The sequence below is a fragment of the Emydura macquarii genome, unplaced genomic scaffold, assembly GCF_026122565.2.
Source record: "Emydura macquarii macquarii isolate MOO-44397 ecotype Brisbane River unplaced genomic scaffold, CSIRO-AGI_Emac_v2 contig_3076, whole genome shotgun sequence".
Taxonomy (NCBI): Eukaryota; Metazoa; Chordata; order Testudines; family Chelidae; genus Emydura; species Emydura macquarii.
The window spans coordinates 1-6,652 of NW_027133213.1; the positions used below are offsets into that span (position 1 = coordinate 1).

Below are 6,652 nucleotides of genomic sequence, written 5' to 3' on the forward strand. Positions count from 1 at the left end.
CCCATCTGAGCATGTGAACTGGATGTTGGTGGCTGCCGTGTCATCGTCATCTCCCTGGGGCGGTTCCACCTTCAGACTGAAGGACATCAGTTTCTGCTGGATGCACTTTTGGTTCAAGTCCATTGGCCCCACCTGCAGGAGGAGAAAATAACTGCCTGAGACTTATTCAGCATCTACTGCCCATCAGGAGGCACCAGTCATCCTAGCTACTGTGCACCGAGCCCAGCCTTCATAGGACACACAGCAGTGACCTGGAAAATGGTTTGGCAGGGCCTGAGGTATACTGTTTTCTTTTTCTTGAGTAGTCTTTTTTCTTGATTGTATTTAGCCTTAGAAACATCAGAAGTGTCAAGCCTGGTCTGTCCTGGTTTTGCTGGAAAACTTCCTGGAGGTCTGAGGAGACGCCCTTGGGTGAGACTGTGGGAATGTCTTTGTAGAACTTACCACTTCTGGTTGATATTATGGAGTTACTATGAAATGTTATTCAAAAAAACTGCTTTGTCATAAATGCTTCTCTGTATGCAGATCCACCATTGCTGACAGGACATGCACCAGGTATTTTCCAGACTGAAGACCAAGGGGAGGCACATAATGTTAATGAAAGGGATTTGACCGTGCAAGAGTTATGCAGAAGAGTAACTGCATTCCAAGGCAAAAGATACTTCCTTCTCTGTCTGAGGGGAGGGGTTTTTTTTTGGAGCAGTGGAAATTTACCAAATACAGAAGAAAGAAAACAGCAAGGTGACCAGATGGACTTTAGGGATGGGGAAAGAGCCAGACAGGAAGAGGAAGCATAAGGCAGGAGAGAATAAGATCAGAGGAGCTGGGGAAGGGAACTCCATGGGGAAGAAGTCATCCAGCATGCAACACCCTGCATGAGACAAGGGGAACCCTGCCTGCCAGCCTTCCTGAACACAGATGCATCCCAAAGGAAGGGTGAACTAGGAAGTGAGAGACATTGTAGTCAGGATGTTTATTGTTTTGTATGATCTGTACTCTTTTGGGCTTCGTATGCTTAAATAAAAGAACAATTTTGTTAGGCTCTGGTCAAAGTGGTTGAGTGCATGTTCTATGCTTCACAACTATGGTCTGCCTCTGGAGCAAATTCAAAGGGGTGGAGATCTGGGAGAGGGTATATTTAAACAATTGGTGTATCTTGGGGGTCAGCCCCAGTCCTCGAAACCTAGGGTAGAAGGAGTAGCAGCCTGAGTCAGTGTCCAGGAAATGTGCCAGAGGAACTACAGGAGGAACCAGTGCTACAGCCTGCTGAGACCCAGGAAGGTTTAAAGCACAGGGAGATCCAAGCACACACAATCTTGGCTTCCCCTCACAGCAGTCCAGAGGGTGGCTGAAATGGGTCACCCGGCTGGATCGGTGACACTTGGTGCTGAATCTTGTACCCAGACATCCTTCTCCCAAGTGCTCATTAGACTGTAGAGCGAACCTCCCGGGTGAAAGACTGTCTCCATTCACGTCTGTAGTAGAAAGAGAGAGCCTGAAATATGGAGTCTGGTACAAGGCCTGAGGCCTGAACTAAAGTGAGCAAAAGTCAGGCTCTGCTGATATAAAGCAAAATTAGCAAGAGTCAGGCTATGAGCAAAAGTCAGGCACTGTTACAAAGCAGACGCTTGCTTACAAGTTCATTGTGTGGTACATGAATGTGGCAAAAAAACACAGGCACTTCCAAGAAGTACAAGGCACAGTGTGTTCATTTATTCAGATTCCAGAAGACACTGGTAAGCCCCAACATAAAAGCCTGGCATAAACACAATACTGGGATGTGCAACAGGAACACATCGAACCAAGTAAAACAAAGTCAAGAGGGCAGGATAGGATGGTAGATCAAAATGTTTTGTTTGAACCAGCAGGTCCAAGGGATAGAATTGGTAACTAGAAATGTCAGAAGGATAATAAGTAACTTGTTTGTATCGGTGTTTAAAAGAGGGGTTACAGAGGAGGTATCTCTGGCCTAGAGGGAAGCGGAAAGTCCTGCCATTTACTGAGCCAGTCCATTGTCTCAGGCATACATGTATTAGTGTTCCTGTAGAGTCTATGGGGTGCTAGTACTGTACTTTATCAGCAGTAAACTTGGCTGAGCACATTTGCCACTCAACTGAGTCAGTGGTCTTCTTGGGCAGCTCAATCAAGGTCTGCTGTCCTGGCTACCTGCCCACAGCAGGTGCAGCACACAGAGGGAACACACATGCAGCCAACATCTGATAATGTCAATAACAAAATCTGCATTCACTCCAGCAGGGCCAAGATAATTCAAGGTACTCAAAGAACATGAAGGACATAGCTAAAAATCCCTTTCCCTACACCAATTGCTGAAGCTTTCAAACTGTGCTCTGGGTCTGGTATCATTTTACTGGTTCTCTCCAGTCCTCCACAGTAACTCCCAGGGCACACAAGATCTGAATTTTAACATGAAATGGCCATCTGTGTCTATCATAAAGAAGCAGAAAGAGAACAGCCATTGTCCTATTTTAATTTTCCTTTATAGATTATGTCCAAAAAGAGGAAATAGTTAGAGAAGAGACACTGTGCAAATGGCATTGTTCATGGTTATTCTCTCTGTGGTTGCAGAGTAAGATGGTTGCAGGGAAAGAAACAAAAGAGATACTCACAGCCCCACAGTGGACTCGATGCTGGAGCCGTCAGTGCAGTACAGGCGAATGCCATTCAAAGCTGTGTCATCACGTTCTACCCCAGGACCTTGGAATTGGTCCACCTGGGAGAGAAGTACAAGTAATGGAGACACAGGTACTGATTGGGAGGAGAAGGGTTAGAAACTCCACCCCCCAAGCCAATAAATCTTCCCAACTTTCTATTATTAAATTAACTGCATTTCTTAAGAGAAAGAAAAATGTCCAGTAATAATTAGAGCCAGGAGGCTCCTGACACTTATAACAGCCATGGCCCTGGGAAGCTGACAGACAGCTAAACAACCTGTCCCATATGTTCCCCTTTATATTTCCCACCCCTTTTCCATCCACCCTGGAAAGCAGAGCCCTGGATCCAAGCCGGGAAGAATGAGGAGGCTGCCCCTACTCACAACCCCCACACTGGCTTTTCACTCTTGCAGCAACACAGATTCAAAGCCACTAGAGGGGGGAGATATCCAGGCTGGCTTTAAATGAAGTGCCGATGGGGCTCACATGCATTCCCTTACTGTACATATTAACAGTTCCTCTTTGGCTGGGAAACCCGAGACCTACTCTACACTAAAATAGTTTTGCTATTCTAGCCTTACTCATCATGTCCTCCTTGTGTTGCCACAACCATAGTGGCCAAAAAGTACTTTTGCTAGTATAGCTCATTCCAGTTTGGTGAGCAAAATACACTATCCCGACAACAGCACTTTTGGCAAACCTACTAGGACTTTTGCCAGCAGAGAAATATTTTCAAAAAATGAAAATAAATCACACCTTTAGCAGGCATAGCAACGCCAGCAAAACTTTCAAATGAAACTTTCAGAATAAGTTTCAATCAAACTTCCTTCCTAATTTTATTCTCTTTCTCCTACTTTTACCTCCAAATGCGACCTCTATCACCTTTGATAGAACACCTTTCAGATACTTACAGACAGTGGTTTATCCGAGCCAGACAGATTTAATTATTTTAGTATCACCTCTTAAGTCTGCCCATACACCCCCTTTCTGCTTCAACAGATGTCTCTGGTTTTGCCAAAAGCAAAGCCCTATAAAGCCAGCTGTGCAGACCATTGTGTTCTCATCTCCTTTCAGCCCCAGATCTGTGGTCAGATATTGCCTTCCCCAACCTTTAATAAACTGAGTGGCCCTATATTGATGGCTGGCCTCCAAAAAACCCCTAGGAACAGTCTAGAGCCAAAAGAAGTTCTTGCTGGGATACTGAGTGATGAGTGTTCAGAGGGTTAAGCGGCAAGGGGATGGGAAAAATGTTACCTTCAATGAAAATCCAATGGCATGGCCAGACTCCATCCTCTGCCATTCACCCCACTTGCCTCCATTGGGAACAGTGAGGGTGGAAAAGTATCTTTGTGCCTCTGCACCCTGGAAGCAGCAGGAGAGGAGCAGGCAGAGCACTGCATGGATGAAGGACTGCATGGTGCAGAATCAGCTCTGGATCTACCCACAAAGAAGCTGGTGAGTGACAGACACAGGGATATTTTAATTCTTGCTTGGCCTGCTGTATCCATCTGGGAGCAATCACCATTGCCACGTCCCTGCACCTAGACACTGACCTGACCCCCCTACACACAAAGGGCTCATCATTCCCCACTGAGACTTTCTGCTGCTCAAATGGGCAAAAGATGGACTGTGTCCTGAGGGCAGGCTGGATTTTAGAGCAGCTGCTGAAGGTTCAGAGGTAAAGAAGCAGGGGAGAGGCCCTTGGGGCTGTGTTGGACAGAGCGTCCTGGCACTGGCAGGAGGAAAGAGAGAGATTTTTCCTTTCATAACTTTATCTCAGGGTCTCATTTCTGCTCCCTGCAACTCCCTCATACCATGATGTGATTGTCTCATCTGCTGTCACTCTGCCCTACCCCATCTCCCATTCTAAGTCTGGGCTCCAGCCAAATGATAATTTTATCCATTCCAGGCTGGAACCATTTGCAGTGCCCCAACATACTCTTTACCGGGGCCCAGAGGCCCCAGTGGGCCCGGCCCAAGCTCCAACCCCCATTACCATTAAAAAATAAAGAATTTTCATGACTCATGAGTTTATATGTATGGGATATGTGGGGATGTGTGGATATGGGATACGGGATATGTGTGTGGGAGGGGGCCCATGTTACAAGTTTGTATTGGGCCTGAAAAAATTATGCTTGGGCCCTGAACATGTGATTCTGGCAGAGAAAACACACTTGCCTGTTGCTGTCCTGCCTAACCCAGACCCTGCCCCAGAGGTTGGTGGGGGAGGTGTTCCCCACTCAATTAGGACATGGGACACCCAGAGGCTAAAGCTAAGGCACTCACATTTTGCCACTTGCCTTTATGAGGAAGCAGAGGCCATCTGCAGTCTCTGTCTCCTAAGTGAAAACAAGGCCAGTTAGAAAGCCTGTTTCTTCTGAAGTGCCTATTCAATTCTTAGCCCTTTCCATTTAAATCTGTGTGACAAGCCCACCTGGTTAGGTTACATCCAGTTTCTACAAAAAATGTTCTTAAAGAATAAACAAGTCAGCTTCTGGGGAGAGAAGGGCCAACAGGGAAAGGCTGCAAGAGCTAGGGTCATTGTTAACAGTTGCATGTGTAAGCTGTTGGAAAAAGATTCCAAGTGTGGTTCATTACCCTGCACCGATAAGAGACCCACACAGGATTTCAGGCTGGACAGTCTCCAAAAGAGTTTATTCTGCAGAAGGTCAATTCCCAAGCCCACAAGTGGACAATGGAAAAAGACCCCGAACAAAGGATTACAGACAGTTTTATACCTTATTGCTACTTAAACATTCATGACAAGACCATACATATCCCCCTTACAAGGGCACAAACCTATTTTCTCTATAACTATTGGTCTATATTATTATTCATAAGATACTTTTACAGATGTTTTGCAGCTAACTACAACTTATCTATCAAGGTTGCAGAGCTTGCTGAATTCAGCCAAAGCTTATCTCCTTCTGCATTCCTAAGAACTTTCCATGATCAGTGCACAGAGTGAAATGGCCTTGCCTTATAAACAAAGAAGCTGCAAAAAATGGAGTAACTATAGTCAAGCAACTAAAAATCAGCTTACAAAGCCCAGTGGGTTGAAGCGCCTACAAGGCAGGGAGCTTGCTACTACCGTCTGTTGATGAACAAGGGAAAGAGTGGCCAAGAGCTGCTTCAAAGCTGTTTACCCAGAGCTCCAGAGACACAGAAGCTGTACAGGGTAAGGAGGTCTCTGCCACCATTGATTGGTGAACAGGGAAAGTACAGCTACCGACAGTTCATTTATGTAAGTTTTCTACCCAGAAATCCTCCAAGTGACACTCTGGGGAGTCACCAGAACAATGCACAAACTGCAGATTGGTGTGTGAGTGGGACCGAGGTGCAGGTGGGAGGAGGGGATCCGACCTTGTGGCAAGGAGTCTGCTGCAGGTTTCCATGTGCTACTGGTCCCGCCTTGCCGAAAATGTTGGGAAGAGATAACACAGAGGCTGATTTGCAACAAGACGGAGTAGCGAGGTAGCTCTTTGCTGAACCTGCAGTGGACAGCAGCAGAGTTGAGTGAACACTGATGAGGAGCCTCCTACTCAGCACCAAAAAAGCTGAAATCACTGCAGGCGGATTGGATGGTGGAGCCTCAAGACCACCCCAGGCAGCACTTCCTCTAGGGGTGGGATGCAGGCTGGCTGAGTGCTATCCTAGACTTTGGGACTACACTACCTATTGACAACAATCATGAATGGGGCTTAGTGGAGAGAGGGGAAGTGAGGTGTGAAAGGGGCAGTTGCTTATCCGAGATTCACACTGGAGGATGGGGAACTGAGTTAAGGGACCTCTGCCAAAAATACCATAGAGTGGCTAATTTCTTCATTTATAGGTATAGTTGGTGTGTTTTCCCAAGTTTATCCTGTGTCTTCTTGCACCGTAATGATTTTTTCTTTGTGTTATAGGCAAACTCAGTGCTTGCAAGGGAAGGAGTATTGCCTGTTAATGGCATGCAGGGGAGGGTTTTTCATTTTTTCCTG

General features: G+C 46.3%; 1 pseudogene; it reads right to left on the reverse strand.

Moving 5' to 3' along the window:
- Positions 1–6: 6 nt before the first annotated feature.
- On the reverse strand, positions 7–4,088 carry LOC137141497 (vitelline membrane outer layer protein 1-like; annotated as a pseudogene).
- Between the last annotated feature and the right edge of the window lie 2,564 nt (positions 4,089–6,652).